This window comes from Colobus angolensis, unplaced genomic scaffold (assembly GCF_000951035.1).
Source record: "Colobus angolensis palliatus isolate OR3802 unplaced genomic scaffold, Cang.pa_1.0 Scaffold2, whole genome shotgun sequence".
Taxonomy (NCBI): Eukaryota; Metazoa; Chordata; class Mammalia; order Primates; family Cercopithecidae; genus Colobus; species Colobus angolensis.
The window spans coordinates 20,365,208-20,382,098 of NW_012115154.1; the positions used below are offsets into that span (position 1 = coordinate 20,365,208).

General features: G+C 39.6%; 1 pseudogene across 1 annotated transcript; it reads left to right on the top strand.

Annotated features, from left to right (window-relative positions):
- Positions 1-4,566: 4,566 nt before the first annotated feature.
- LOC105511353 lies at positions 4,567-8,173 on the top strand (annotated as a pseudogene). Its single transcript, XR_001001704.1, has 2 exons — positions 4,567-4,621; positions 6,471-8,173. The product of XR_001001704.1 is annotated as a septin-7-like (transcript).
- Positions 8,174-16,891: the final 8,718 nt, after the last annotated feature.

Below are 16,891 nucleotides of genomic sequence, written 5' to 3' on the forward strand. Positions count from 1 at the left end.
CATGCCTGTAATCCCAGCTACTCGAGAGGCTGAGGCAGGAGAATTGCTTGAACCTGGGAGGTGGAGGTTGCAGTAAGCTGAGATTGCACCATTGTACTCCAGCCTGGGCAACAAAGGTGAAACTCCATCTCAAAAAACAAAAAATTGAAGTAATCAAAGTCTAAAACGTTTTATAATTAAATTACTAAAAACTATCAAAAGGTCGGTCTTCCCAAAAATGAAAAAAAAGGATATATCTGACTCAGAATTCCAACAAACATTGTCAAAACTAATGAAAATTAAAAACTGAGAACAATCCTATTGAATATAATCAGAATGCCAGGATGATTCAATATTAGAAATTTGTTAATGTTACATAACAAGTCAAACAGTCAAAATAGCATCACTTCAAACTTCACAGCGGGAGAGGGGAAAGAAGGCAGAACTAAATAAAAAGACTACAAAACCTGAAAGATGAAAAAGGGTGATTAAGGAGAGAACACTCTAAGGTGAATCTTATTGTTCATGGACAAAAAGAAAGAATATCTTTAGAATTTATTAAGTAGTTGTTTTTAGGCTGGGCACAGTGGCTCACGCCTGTAATCCCAGCACTTTGGGAAGCCGAAGCAGGCGGATCACGAGGTCAGAAGATCGACACCATCCTGACTAACACAGTGAAACCCCATCTCTACTAAAAAAATACAAAAAAATTAGCCGGGCATGGGGGCGGGCAATTGTAATCCCAGGAGAGGCTGAGGCAGGAGAATGGCGTGAACCCGGGAGGCGGAGCTTGCAGTGAACCAAGATCACATCACTGCACTCCAGTCTGGGCGACAGAGAGAGACTCCGTTTCAAAAAAAAGAATTTATTAAGTAGTTGTTTTTAAATTTGATAGAAAACATTAAAGTAGAAAGAAGGGATGAGAAAATGTGATCAATCCAACAGCAGGCAGAAAAGGAGTGAAAACAAATGGTACACAGAAAATAACATAAAAAGGTAAATAGAAATATGAATTTTCACAGTAAACATAAATGGCTTAAACTGTCATAATGATAAAAAATTAATTCACTTGGATAACATGAGAACTTCAGATTATATAAAGCAAACATCTGCAGAACAAAGAGAAATTGATAACTAATCATTAGAGAGACATTAACATCCCACTCTCAGAAACTGATAGATGAAACATTATAGTTTGAAGCATTTTAAACAAGTATTTGGACAACACATTCAGCAAGCATCACTAGATTACTCTATCAATCTTCCTTTATGTCTGTGTTCAAACACAGTGGATACAGAAATAAATAAAACAAAATCCCTCCCTTCACGAAACTACATTCTAGTGAGAACAGACAACAGTAAACAAGTATTACACATATAACACCCAAGAAAAGAAAGCAAAGAAAAAGGGACTAGCTATTTTAAATAACAGATTTATAAAATAAATGTTTTAAAATACAATTTTATTTAAGGAGCCACTTCAGCACAGAACTGAAGATGAAGCAAACCATACAGATATCTGGGAGAACAGCATTGCAGTAGAAGGAACAGCAAATGTAAAATTCTTGAGATGAGAGCAAGTGAAGGGGTTAGAGGGACAAGAAGGATATCTGGTGCCTGGAGCAGAGTCAGCGGTAGGGTTAAGAAGGCATGAGGTCTAAGAATTTTTTTTTTAATAGGATCACTTTTTGTTTAGAAACCTGTAGACCAATACAAGAATTAGGGACAGAGAGACTAGAAATCGTTGAAAGAATCCTAACATGGCTGCTTCAACGACGATAGAGAATGAGAAATTAATTCACATGCTATTATGGAGGTAGAGTTTATTTTTCATCTTTCCTTTGTGATTTTCCATAAACATAAACACCCATTTTTAAAGAAATTGAGAATCATATGGTTTAGCTGACTTTTTAACTTAATCTCTCAGACCAATGTTTTGCTCTATTTTGAGTTTTTTTCTCCACTATCTTGACCATCACTGTCTATGCTATTGTTTGTTTGTTTTTTGGGGTTTTTTTTTTTTTTTGGCACAACTGGCTTTATTTCAAGCTTGTTCTGTCTAGTTTATAACCTCTATCAACATATTATCTGCATTGCTCTACTTACTCCTTAAAAAAGAATTTTGATTTTAACTTTTGCTTTTAAAATTTTTCTTCTGATTTCTTCTATTCTTGGTTTTGGCACTAGGAAGACATGCTTTTTACGTTATCAATTCATCGGAATTCCTTTCCTTCTGGGCAATGAACCAACTTATTGACATCAGTCATTTTCAAATTTCTTTTATTTCATTGATGTCCTTCTTATTGCTGCTCATTGGCTTCTGGCATGTGAGTTTTCTGACTAATCAAACACTACATTCTGAATGCAAAGATAATGGTCATACTCTTCAAAACCCTATCAGTTGCCAACTTCCATATGTAAACAGCAAAATAGATACATGTTTTATATTTCCATATTGAGTCAGTTATTTCCAGTTTCAGTGTTTAATGAAAGTTTGACATCTAATTACAAATGACAACATGAAGATTCTTTATTTTAATCCTTCTTTAGGTTTTCTTCCTTCCCCTCTTTTTCCTGTCTCTTAACCCTTTCATTTCAGTGTTCTTCACTTCACTTTATTACTAAGAAAGGTGAAGTAAAAGAGTACAACTAACTTTATTTGAGAAAAATTTCTACAAAAACGTAATGTTCCACATTAATCTCAGAATCTGAAACCAACTTGAGTACCTAAAGTAATATAGGAGACTTCTCATAAAGCCACATGGGAGTAAGACAAGTCAAAATTACCCCTACAGCCCAAACAACTAGGAAACCAGACCAATATAAAAAACAACCATTATCAGACACTGGACAACAGGTAGGGCAAAGGGAACAAAGGGAAAGAAACACAGTGACCCCTACCACGGCACAGGCTTTCTGCCTGGAGTTAATTTAGAAACTGCCACACAGAGAGATGAAACCAAAATGAGAACTGAAATGAGAAGACAGAAATCATAGGTTCAGGTGGCTGAAGAAGACTAGAATTTGTGGGGCAGAGTACCCAAGAGAAGAGAGGTATTCAGAGAAAGAGCTCCAGAAATCTGCACAGGGATAGCCTTGAGTTTCAAATGAATACCAGTCTGCACACATGTGATGTGAAATCCCAGAAGACTGAACAAGAACAACTTCCAGGGAGAGAACAATTACAGAAGAACAATTCCCAGAGCTCACAGAAAGCTGCGAATCAACTGTATTGTCACTAGCCAACTGTGTTGTCTCTAGCCAGAGTGGCGAGACCTCAATGACTATGTAACACATTCAGCAGAGACCAGAGTGAGACACACCTTTAGGAGCAGAGCTAAATGAGCCATGGAACAAACGCTATTCTAGACCATCCCTAAAAGAGCTGACAAGTAAGTCTCAACTTATCCTGAGAGTGACTCTGTATGAAAAAATAAATAAGTCTCAACTGAACAATAATGATTCACAACTTAACTACTGGCCATAATCCAATAATCCAGCTATTATAAGCATGCCTCATATGCACAAGAATGTATAGAAAACATGAATATGAGGAGAGAAATAGAAGATATTAAAAATAACATGGAACTCAAAGGTAACATCAAAAAGATAACATCAAATGGAAATTTCACATTGAAAAGTTAACATGTGATTAGAAATGACAAAAGAAGATCACTATCCCTAAAGACATAACACACACAAAAAAAATCTATTCAAAATTAAGAACAGTATGAAAAATGACAACACAGCTACAGTGCCCTGTGGAATCCTATCCAGTATGTGTGAGGTTGGGGTTAAAGGGATGGGGACAAAAAACCTGTTTAATGAAATAATTAGCTGTAAATTGTAAAAGCTGTATGATTATAAACCCACAGATCCAAGCACAACAAAATCTGAGACAGACACACACACACGCGCACACACACAAACACACACACGTACCAGTAAGGTACTTTATAGTCAAATTGCTGAAAAAGATTAATAAACAGAAAATATTAAAAGCAGCCACTTTCAAAGAAAATACACATTGCTTAAAGAGGGACTAAAGTAAGAATGACTGCAGGTTTCTCGCCTGAAACTATGTAAGCTAGAAGACAGTAAAAAACATATTTAAAGTACTAACGGGAAAATTACAGGAAAAAACCCTATAAACACTGAACAAAACATGTAGCAATAAAAAGGATGCTTCAAAAACAACAGGAGGCTGGGTGCAGTGGCTCATGCCTGTAATCCCAGCACTTTGGGAAGCTGAGGCAGGCAGATCACCTGAGGTCAAGAGTACGCGACCAGCCTGGCCAAGATGGTGAAACCCTGTCTCTACGAAAAATACAAAAATCAGCCAGGAACGGTAGCAGGCGCCTGTAATCCCAGTTACTCGGGAGGCTGAGGCAGGAGAATTGCTCAAACCAGGGAGGTGGAGGTTGCAGTGAGCAGAGATCGCACCACTGCATTTCAGCCTGGGCAGCAGAGCGAGACTCTGCCTCAAAAAAACAAACAAACAAACAAAAAATAGTTAACTAAAAACTTCTTCCTTTCTTTTCTTCTTTTGAGATGAAGTCTCCCTATGTTGCTCCAGCAGGTCTTGAATTCCTGGTCTCAAGCGATCCTCCCACCTTGGCTTCCCATAGGGCTAGGATTACAGGCATAAGCCTCCTGGCCTAGTGTTTTGTTTTGAAGTGTGCTTTGTCTGATATTAACATAGCCACTCCAGCTTAATTTTGATTAGTGTTTGCATGTTTTATCTTTCTCTTTAAATATGTCATTTTATTTCAATTGTCTTTCATGTAGACAGCATATAATTAGGTCTAAAATAGATTCTATTAGTTGGGCATGGTAGCATGTGCCTGTACTCCTGGCTACTCAGGAGGATGAGGTGGAAGGAACACTTGACAAAAACAACCCAACTTAAAAATGAGCAAAGAACTTTCATAGACATTTTCCAAAGAAGTTATACAAATGACCAAAAGCACATGAAAAGATGCTCACAACGACTATCAGAAAACTGAAAAATCAAAACTAAGATATACCACCTCACACCCATTAGGACGGCTACTATCGAAAATAAAAAACAGAATAACAAATGTTGGCAAGGATGTGGAGACACTGAAACACTAGTGCACAAGTGTAAGGAACATAAAATGACATGGACCCTGGAAAACAGTATGGCAGTTTCTCAAAAAGTTAAAAACATAATTACCATATGATTCACAAATTCCACTTCTGGGTATATACCAAAAAGAATCAGAAGCAGAGTCTCAAAGAGATATTTATACACCCATGTTCACGGCAGCATTATTCACAACAAATAAAACATAATTAACAGTTGAGTAAAATATGATACCAACATACCACACTGGTGGTATGTCTATGGTGGAATACTATGCAGCCTTAAAAAGAAAGGAATTTCTGACATATGCGATACTACAACATAAACGAACCTTGACAAACTCCAAAATGACTTAAACCAGTCACACACACACACACACAAAATAGTGGATTCCACTTACATAAGGTACTAAGAGTAGTTAAAATCGGAGACAGAAAGTAGAAAGGTGGTTGCCAGAGGCTGAGAGAAGGGAGAAACTGGGAGTTACTGTTTAATGGCTTTATATAAAGTGTAAGTTTTACAAGATTAAAAAAAAGCTATGAAAATGGATAGTGGTGATGGTCACATACATTATAAATGTATCTAACATCACTAAAATGTACACTTAAAAATAGTTAAGGGGTTGGGTGGCCACAGACGGCCGGGCGGGATGTAACCGGCCTCTGAGCTACAGCCCTCCACCGCCGCCCATAAGCTACCAGGAGGAGCTTTACAACTTCCCGGCCTGCAGGGCCGGGCGCACCAAGGAAGGACCAGACGCGGTGCGAGCAGGCGCTGCGCGCCAACCGGCTGGCACCTGGCAGGCAAGATCTCAAGGTTGCGCAGAAGCTCCTCAAAGACCAGCGCCAGCTGCAGCCACGGCCGCGCACTCGCCTCACCTGAGCCTGGGCTCTCACTCTAGGGGAATCCACAGGTCTTTCTTGAAGAAATCTGTAGTCAGAACTTTGTGCTGCATTTTTATCTAGGGAAGGAACAGGAAGAGAACAGTGTGGTCTCCTAGAAATCTAGCATTGGAGAAACAAGGAAAATTCTTCCAAGGATGGTCTCCCACTCAGAGCTGAGGAAGCTTTTCTACTCAGCAGATGCAGTGTGTTTTCATGTTGACAGGACGGTCATCAGAGAAGGATTCTATGTACAAAGCAGCTGCCAACTATTCCATGTTTCCCAGCTGGAGGAGCCCTGCCCTGCACCTTCACAGCAGCCCTGAAGCAGACACCCCAGGCAGCACCTACCTGGGGCACCCCCAGCTGGCACAACATACAAAGTGAGACAGGGTCTCACCTTATTTCGCAGGCTGGTCTGGAACTCCTGAGCTCAAACCATCTACCCGCCTCGGCCTCCCAAAGTGCTGGGTTTACAGATGTGAGCCGCCTTACCCAGAGAGGTGAACCTGGATTAGGAAAGTCGACATTAATCAACTCTTTACTCCTCACACATTTGTATTCTCCAGAGTATCCAGGTCCTTCTCATATAATTAAAAAGAATGTACAGGTGGACAATCCAAAGTTTTAATCAAAGAATGTGGCGTTCAGTTGCTGCTCACAATAGTTGATACCCCAGGATTAGGAGATGCACTGGATAATAGTAATTGCTGGCAGCTTGTTATTGATTACATTGATAGTAAATGCAGAATCGCGAATGAACAGACGTCAGTTGCCTGATAGCAGGGTGCAGTGTTGTTAACAGCCCCTTCAGGACATGGACTTAAACCATTGGTTATTGAGCTTATGAAGCGTATGCATGAAAAAGTGATTATCATCCCACTTATTGCCAAAGCAGACACACTCACACCAGAGGAATGCCAACAGTTTAAAAAACAGATAATGAAAGAAAACCAAGAACATAAAATGAAAATATATGAATTTCCAGAAACAGATGATGAAGAAGAAAATAAACTTGTTAAAAAGGTAAAGGACCGTTTGCCTCTTGCTGTGGTAGGTAGTAATACTATCATTGAAGTTAATGGCAAAAGGGTCAGAGGAAGGTAGTATCCTTAGGGTGTTGCTGAAGTTGAAAATGGCGAACATTGTGATTTTACAATTCTAAGAAATATGTTGATAAGAACACACACGCAGAACTTGAAAGATGTTACTAATAATGTCCACTACAAGAGGTACAGAAGCAGAAAACTGGCAGCTGTGACTTATAATGGAGTTAATAACAACAAGAATAAAGGGCAGCTGACTAAGAGCCCTCTGACACAAATGGAAGAAAGAAAGTCTAAAATGAAGAAGATAGAGATGGAGCTAAAATGAAGAAGATAGAGATGGAGATGGAGCAGGTGTTTGGGATGAAGGTCAAATAAAAAATTCAAAAACTAAAGGACTCTGAAGCTGAGCTCCAGGGGCGCCATGAGCAAATGAAAAAGAAGGAAGCACAGCACAAAGAATTAGAGGAAAAACGTTGTCAGTTTGAGGATGAGAAAGCAAACTGGGAAGCTCAACAACGTATTTCAGAACAACAGAACTCTTTGAGAACCTTGGAAAAGAACAATAAGAAAGGGAAGATCTTTTAAACTATTGACCACCAGTTACATATTAGTTGCCAATATGCCAGCTTGGACATCAGTGTTTGTTGGATCCGTTTGACCAATATGCACCAGTTTTACCCATAATGATGGATTTAACAGCATGACAAAAATTATTTTTTTGTTGTTCTTGATGGAGATTAAGATGCCTTGAATTGTCTAGGGTGTTGTGTACTTAGAAAGTAACAGCTCTAAGTACCTTTCCTACATTTTCTTTTTCTTTTTTTATTAAACGGATATCTTCAGTTTAATGCAGGAGAACATTTTACTGTTGTACAATAATATTCTGGTGGTTTGATTGTTTACAGGATATTCCAAAATAAAAGGACTCTAGAAGGTTAAAAAATAATAATTAAGGGCCAGGACAGTGGCTCACACCTGTAATCCTAACACTTTGGGAGGCCAAGGCAGGCAGATCACTTGAGGTCATGAGTTCGAGACCAGCCTGGCCAACATGGCAAAATCCTGTCTCTACTAAAAATACAAAAGTTGGCCAGGCGTGGTGGCACGTGCCCGTAATCCCAGTTACTCAGGAGGCTGAGGCAGGAGAATCACTTGAACCCGGGAAGCAGAGACTGCAGTGAACCAAGATCACGACACTGCACTCCAGCCTGGGCAACAGAGTGAGGCCCTATCTCAAAAAAAAAAAAAAAAAAAACCCAGTTAGGACGGCAAATTATATTTTGTGTATATTCTACCCCAACTTTTTTTTTTTTTTTTTTTTTGAGACGGAGTCTCGCTCTGCCGCCCAGGCTGGAGTGCAGTGGCCGGCTCTCAGCTCACTGCAAGCTCCGCCTCCTGGGTTCACGCCATTCTCCTGCCTCAGCCTCCCAGGTAGCTAGGACTACAGGCGCCCGCCTCGTCGCCCGGCTAGTTTTTTGTATTTTTTTTAGTAGAGACGGGGTTTCACCATATTAGCCAGGATGGTCTCGATCTCCTGACCTCGTGATCCGCCCGTCTCGGCCTCCCAAAGTGCTGGGATTACAGGCTTGAGCCACCGCGCCCAGCCGCTACCCCAACTTTTTAAAAAGTCAAATCAAAATCTGATTGTTTGTAAAGATCAATAAAATTGACAAGCTTCTAGCAAAACTAACACATAAAAAATGACTACTATGGTTCGAATATCATTTGCCCTCACCAAATCTCATGTTGAAGCTTGGTCCCCAATGTAGCAGTGTTGAGAGGTGGTACCTTTAAGAGGTGATTAGGTTGTTAAGAGGGATTAATGTTGTTCTCAAAGCAGTTCTCATTCTTGGAGGAGTGAACCCACAAGAGTGGGTTGTTACAAAGATGCCTCTCATGTTTGGCCTCTCTTTGCAAACATGTGCTTCCCCTTGCACTTCTCTGCCACATTATGACATAGCACAAAGCCCTCACCACATGTGGCAACCCATCTTAGATTTCTCAGCCTCCAGCAACATAAACCAAATAAATCTTTTTCCTTTATAAATTACCAACTCTCGGGTATTTTGTTATAGCAATAGAAAATGAACTAAAACAGGAATAAAAGAGGGAATTTCACTATAGACCCCACAGACATTAAAATGACAATAAGGCGGGGCACAGTGGCTCACACCTGTAATCCCAGCAAGGTCAGGAGATTGACACCATCCTGGCTAACATAGTGAAACCCCGTCTCTACTAAAAATACAAAAAAATTAGCTGGGTGTGGTGGCGGGCACCTGTAGTCCCAGCTACTCAGGAGGCTGAGGCAGGAGAATGGCATGAACCCTGGAGGCAGAGCTTGCAGTGAGCCGAGATCGCACCCCTGCACTACAGCCTGGGCAACAGAGCAAGACTCCGTGTCAAAAAAACAAACAAACAAAAAAGACAATAAAAGAGTAGTATGAACAACTCCACATACGTAAGTTTGATATCTTTAAATGAAATGAACCAATTCATAGGAAATGACAAACTATCAAAACTCACCCAAGATGAAATATGTAACCTGAACAGTTCTGTAACTATTAAAGAAATTGAATTTATAGTATGAAATCTTCTGAAATAACAATCTCCAGGCCCAGATGATTTCCCTGACTAATTTCTAACCAACATTTTAAGATGAGGTAACACCAACTCTACAGAATCCCTTCCAGGAAACAGAGGAGGGAACAACATTTCTCCACTCATTTAATTAGGTCAGCATTATCCTAAAACCAAAATCAGGGGAAGACAGTACAAACAAGCAAAACTAAAGACCAATTTCCAAAGTGAACATAAACATAAAAATCATCAAGAATATATTAGCAAATCAAACTTAGGAACATAAAAAGAGTAACAGACCACACCATGTGGGGTTTATCCCAGGAATGCTACACTTGTTCAATATTCAAAAAATCAATCAATGTAATCTACCATGTCAGAAGTCCAAATCACTGGTCAGCAAACTACAGTCCAGAGGCCAAATCCAGTTCTGTACTTGGTCTTTGTAATACTTTTATTGGAACAAAGCCATGTATATTTGTTTACATACTGCCTACATCTGCTTTCATGCTACAACAGCAGATATGAGCAGTTACAACAGACAGCATATTGCCAGCAAAGCCTAAAATATTTACTATGGGACCCCTTTATGGAAAAAAATGTGGGAGGTCACCACCATCAGACCTGCCTTACAAGAAATGCTAAAGAAAGTTCTTCAAATGGAAACAAAAGAACTCTAAGAACATAAAAACATATTAAAGAATAAAACTAAAAAGACAACAATATATTCAAATTCAGAATACTCCAATACTGTAATGGTGGTCCCTAAATCACATTTAAGTCTAGTATAAAAGTAGAGAGACAAAAGTATTAAATATTAACTATACACACAACAATCTGGTAATGGATATGTGATATATAAAAGATATACATTATGAAATCAATAATATAAAATATGAAACGAGACATTAAATGTAAAGTTATGGTATACTGTTGAGGTTGTCGGCTTAAGATAGACTATTAACACTATAAGATGTTTTATGTATGCTCCATGGTAACCACAAAGAAAAGGCCTGTAGTAGATACATAAAACAGGAAAGAACCAAAGCATATCACATCAAAAAAATCATCAAATCACAAAGGAAGACAGCGAGAGGAAGACTGAAAGAAAGAAACTACAAGAGTCAGAAAAATTGACAAAATGGCAGTAGTAATTACTTACCTATGAATAATTATTTTAAATGGAAATAAATTAAAGACTCCAGAAGACACAGATTGGCTGAGTGAATTTTTATTTTATTTTTTCATTTCTTTTTTTTTTTTTTTTTGAGATGGAGTCTCGCTCTGTCGCCCAGGCCCGAGTGCAGTGGCATGATCTCAGCTCACTGCAACCTCGGCCTCCCAGGTTCAAGCAATTCTCCCGCTTCAGCCACCTGAGTAGCTGGGATGATAGGCACATGCCACCACACCTGGCTAATTTTTGTAGTTTTAGTAGAGACGGAGTTTCACCATATTGGCCATATTGGTCTCAAACTCCTGACCTCAGGTGACCAACCCACCTTGGCCTCCCTAAGTGCTGGTATTACAGGTGTGAGCCAGTGTGCCCAGCCAAGTGGATTTTTAAAAACAAGATCCAACAATATGCTGCCTACAAGATACATAAAACATAGAAAACCAAAAGCATATCACTACCAAAAAATCATCAAATCACAAAGGAAGACAGCAAGAGAGGAAGACTGGAACAAAGAAACTACAAGAGTCAGAAAAATTGACAAAATGGCAGTAGTAACTCCTTACCTATCAGTAATTATTTTATTTTTTTTGTTTTGTTTAATAAGCATATTTTATTTAAATAAATCCTCCAGTAGGAAATGGAGAATTCACTGCCTTTACTTAGAAGGCTATGTAAATAGCTATCTGTCAAATTTATATATGCAGCTCACCAATATTCCCTTACTGGAAACATCAGTATTTCCACAGTAATTATTTTAAATGAAAAGAATTAAGTTCTCCAGTAAGACTCAGATTGAATGGATTTTTTTTTTTTTTTTTTTTGAGACGGAGTCTCACTCTGTCACCCAGACTGGAGTGCGATGGCGCGATCTCAGCTCACCGCAACCTCTGCTTCCTGGGTTCAAGCGATTCTCCTGCCTCAGCCTCCTGAGTAGCTGGGATTACAGGTACCCACCACCACCCCCTGCTAATTTTTGTATTTTTAGTAGACACAGTGTTTCACCATGTTGGTCAGGCTGGTCTCAAACTCCTGACCTCAGATGATCTACCTGCCTCGGCCTCCCAAAGTGCTGGGATTACAATACAAGCGTGAGCCACTGCACCCGGCCAAGTGGATTTTTAAAAACAAGATCCAACTATATGCTTCCTACAAGAGACTCTCTTTAGCTTTAAAGGACTGAGGCTGAAAGTGAAGAGATGGAAAAAGATATTCCACACAAATGTTAACCAAAGAGAGCAGAGGATCCTTATATAAGATAAAATAGACTTTGAGTCAAAAAGTGTTACAAGAGATCAGAGGTCAATTCATGAAGAGAATGTAACATTTATAGATATATATACATGCCCCAATTTGGAGCACCTACATACATAAAGCACTATCAACAGAACTAAAGGGGGAAATAGCAATACAGTAATAGTGAAGAACTTAAATACTCCACTTGCAACAACGGATAAATAATCCAGACAAAAATTAATAAGGAAACACAGACTTGAACATTACAGACTAAATGGACCTAACAGACACACACAGAACATTCTAGCCAACAGCAGCTGAATATACATTCTTCTTAAGCAGACACAGAATATTCTCCAGGGCAGATCATATGTTAGGCCACAAAACAAGTTTTAACAAATTCAGGAAGAATGAAATCATTTCAAGTATGTTTCTAACAACAATGGTATAAAACTAGAAATCAATGACACAGAAAGAAAGCTAGAAAATCCTCAATGAAATCTAAAGGGAAAATCTGTTAATATGGTTGTCATATTTACAAATCAAGGAAAAATGATCATCTCAACAAATGCTAGTCTCAAACTCAAGCGAGTTTGAAAAACCTCAGATATAAATGCAGTAACACTTCTGTGTCCATGAGTTCCACACCTGTAAATCCAAATGACTATGAATCAAAAATATATTTGTTGTTTTATTACTCTGTCTCTTTAACTGTATACTCCATGAAGACTAGAAATTTGTTCTATTCACTGCTGCACCCCCAACACCTAACAGCACCAGGTGAAACGTAAGCACTCAATATATGTTTTGTTGAATGAGTAGATGGTTCTACAACTCAGGACAAAAATATGGATTCAGTAACAAATATTGAGATAACAGCCTAACAATTCTGAAAAGCGAGTTACAGGCCAGGCACGGTGGCTCACGTCTGTAATCCTAGCACTCTGGAAGGCCAAGGCAGGTGGATCACCTGAGGTCAGAAGCGCAAGACCAGCCTGGCCATGGTGAAACCCTGTCTCTACTAAAAATACAAAAAATTAGCCAGGCGTGGTGGTGCACGCCTGCAATCCCAGCTACTCGGGAGGCTGAGGCAGGAGAATCACTTGAACGTGGGAGGTGGGGGTTGCAGTGAGCTGAGATCTTGCCATTGTGCTCCAGCCTGGGCAACAAGAGCAAAACTTCGTATCAAAAAAAAAAGTAAGTTGCAGTTCTGTCTCCCACTGAACAAAATAATAAAATTTCACAGGGAGTCAAACTTTAAAACAAAGTCACTTAATACTGGATGTTGTGTCATTACGCTAAGTGATAAGAAATAAGACACTTTAATACCATAAAGGAACAGGCTAAAGTGTCATAATTAGCAGAAAGTATCACCAATGTCTACTTAGAAAATATAAGTTTATCAACTGAAATGTTAAGAGTTCTTTAAGACTGTCAGATCGGCCGGGCGCGGTGGCTCAAGCCTGTAATCCCAGCACTTTGGGAGGCCGAGATGGGCGGATCACGAGGTCAGGAGATCAAGACCACCCTGGCTAACATAGTGAAACCCCGTCTCTATTAAAAAAAAAAATACAAAAAACTAGCCGGGCGAGGTGGCGGGCGCCTGTAGTCCCAGCTACTCGGGAGGCTGAGGCAGGAGAATGGCGTAAACCCGGGAGGTGGAGCTTGCAGTGAGCTGAGATCCGGCCACTGCACTCCAGCCCGGGCAACAGAGCCAGACTCCGTCTCAAAAAAAAAAGATTGTCAGATCAACACAGTAACATATAAACATCAATAACTTTCCTATGCAGTATATTGAAGAAACAGTAGAAATAATCTATTCTACTGTATTGGAAAGAGATATCAACAATAAAGTTACTAGGAATAACTTTAATATGTAATATAATATAAAACTCTACTTATGAACATAAAGTATCTCAAGACACAAACCCAATTTTTTTAAAAAGGGACAACGGATACGAACAACTAATTCATTTTTGAAAAAGAAATTCAGACAAAATTAATCAACCTACAGAATATGATAAAGTGCTCAACTTTACCAAGTAATCTGGGAAATCGAACAATGATACGAAAATGAAAACTACTGGCCAGGTGTGGCAGCTCAAGCCTATAATCCCAGGACTCTGGGAGGCCAAAGGAGGCAGATACTTGAGGCCAGGAGTTCGAGAAAAGCCTGACCAACATAGTGAAACCCCAAGGTCTCTACTAAAAATATAAAAAAGAGCCAGGTATGGTGGCACATGCCTGTAGTACCAGCTACTCAGGAGGCTGAGGCACAAGAATCGCTTAAACCTGGGAGATGGAGGTTGAAGTGATCCGAGATTGCGCCACAGCACTCCAGCCTGGGCAAGAGAGCAAGACTCTGTCTGAAAAAATAATAATAATAATAATAATAATTAATAAAATAAAAATTGAAAAGAAATGTTAAAACAATAATTTTAAAAATAACTGAATGAGAAAAACAAATTCTCAATAGAAAAATAACAAATACAGTCCAACAACTGAAAGAGTGAAATAGTCTCTAAACACATGAGATATTCAACCTCACTAACAATTTTAGAAATGGAAGTGAAAGCAAAGAGTATCATTTCAGATACCAAATTAGCAAAGAGTGATAACACACTCAGCTAGGCAGGTTATGGGAAAATCGACACTAGTAGGAGTGTAAACTGAACAACCAGGACGGGCACGCTGGCTCATGCCTGTAATCCCAGCACTTTGGGAAGCCGAGGTGAGTGGATCACTTAAGGTCAGGAGTTGCAGACCACACTGGCCAATATGGTGAAACTCTGTCTCTACTAAAAATACAAAAATTAGCCAGGCATGATGGCACACTCCTGTAATCCCAGCTACTTGGGGTGGCTTGAACTCGGGAGGCAGAGCTTACAGTGAGCTGAGATCGCACCATCGCACTCTAGCCTGAGTGACAGAGGGAGACTCTGTCTCAAAAAAATAAAAAATAAAAAAAAAAAATGAAGAGAAAAACACAAGGAAAAGATCCATGCAAAATCAATTTTTCAGAAGTCGCTGATTAAAAAATGTCAAACATTAAGAGGAATATCCATTTTGCTTACAGACAGACCTCATTTTATTTCACGTCACAGATAATAAGTTTGTTTGTTTGTTTCTGGACGAAGTCTCACTCTGCTGCCCAGGCTGGAACACAGTGGCACAATCTCAGCTTACTACAACCTCCACCTCCCAGGTTCAAGCGGTTCTCCAGCTACCCAGGCTGGAGTGCAGTGGCACAATCACAGCTCACTGCAGCCTTCACCTTCCCAACTCAAGTGCTCAGCCTCATGAGTAGCCGGGACAACAGGTATGTACCACCACATCCAGCTGATTTATTTTTTATAGAGATGGGGTGTCACCATGTTGCTCAGGCTAGTCTCAAACTCAAGCGATCCTCCTGCTTTGGCCTCCCAAAGTGCTGGGATTCCAGGAGTGAGCTACCATGCTATCTTTGATGTTACTATTGTAATTGTTTGGAACACCATGAACCACGCCCATATAAGATGGCTAATATATAATGTGTGTTCTGACTGCTCCACCAATTAGCTATTTCCTATCTTTCTCCCTCTTTTCAGGCCTCCCGTTTCCCCAAGACACTACCATATTAAAATCAGGCCAATGAGTTAACCCTAATCCTACAATGGCCTCAAACAATTCAGGGAAAGGAAGAGTCACATGCCTCTCACTTTAACTGAAAAGCTACAAATGATTAATCTTAGTGGGGAAGGCGTATCAAAAACCGAGAAAGGCCTAAAGCTAGGCCTCTTGTACCACTCAGCCAATTGTGAATATAAACAAAAAATTCTTGAATAAAACTAAAAGTGCTATGTCAGTGAACGTGAAACAATCTTATTGCTAATATGAAGAAAGGTTAGTGGTCCATATGGAAGATCAAACCAGCCACAACATTCCCTTAAGCAAAAAGCCTAATCCAGAAAAAGAGTCTAACTTTCTTCAATTCTATGAAGGCTGAGAGAGGTGAGAAAACTGCAGAAGAAAAACTGGAAGCAAGTAGAGGTTGGTTCGTGAGGAAAAATGTTCTTGCCATAACATAAAACTGGAAAGTGAAGCAGCAAGTGCTGACATGGAAGCTGTAGCAAGTTATCCAGAATGTCTATCTAAGATCATTGCTGGAGGTGGCTATACTAAACAAGATGTTTTATGTAGACAAAAGAGAAGATGCCATCTTTCACAGATAGAGAGGGACTTTCACAGATAGAGAGGGAAAATCAATGCCTTGCTTCAAAGGTCAGGCTGGGGACAAACCTGTAATCCCAGCACTTTGGGAGGCCAAGGTAGGAGAATCGGCTGAGCCCAGGAGTTCAAGGCCAGTCTGGGCAACAAAGCAAGACTCTCTTTTTAAAATAAATAAATAAACAAAACTGACTCTCTTGTTAGGGGCTAATGCAGCTGGTAACTTGCAGTTGAAACTAATGCTTATTTGCCACTCAAAAATTCCTAGAGCTCTTAAGAATTATGCTATATCTAATCTGCTTGCTGTCTACATATGGAACAACAGTCTCCTGGATAACAGCACATCTGTTTACAGGATGGCTTACTGAATATTTTCTGTTCACTGTCAAGACCTACTCCTAAGGAAAAAAAGATTCCTTTCAAATTATTAACACTCACTAACAATGGACCAGGTCACTCAAGGGCTTTGATGGGTATGTTCAGAAAGAAGAATGTTACTTTCATGCCTGCCAGTACAATACAACATCTATCCTGCAGCCCATGTATCAATGTGTAATTTCAATTTTTAAGTCTTACTGTTTAAGAAATACATTTCGGCCAGGCACAGTGGCTCACGCCTGTAATCCCAGCACTCTGAGAGGCCAAGGTAGGCGGATCACTTGAAGCCAGGAGTTCAAGATCA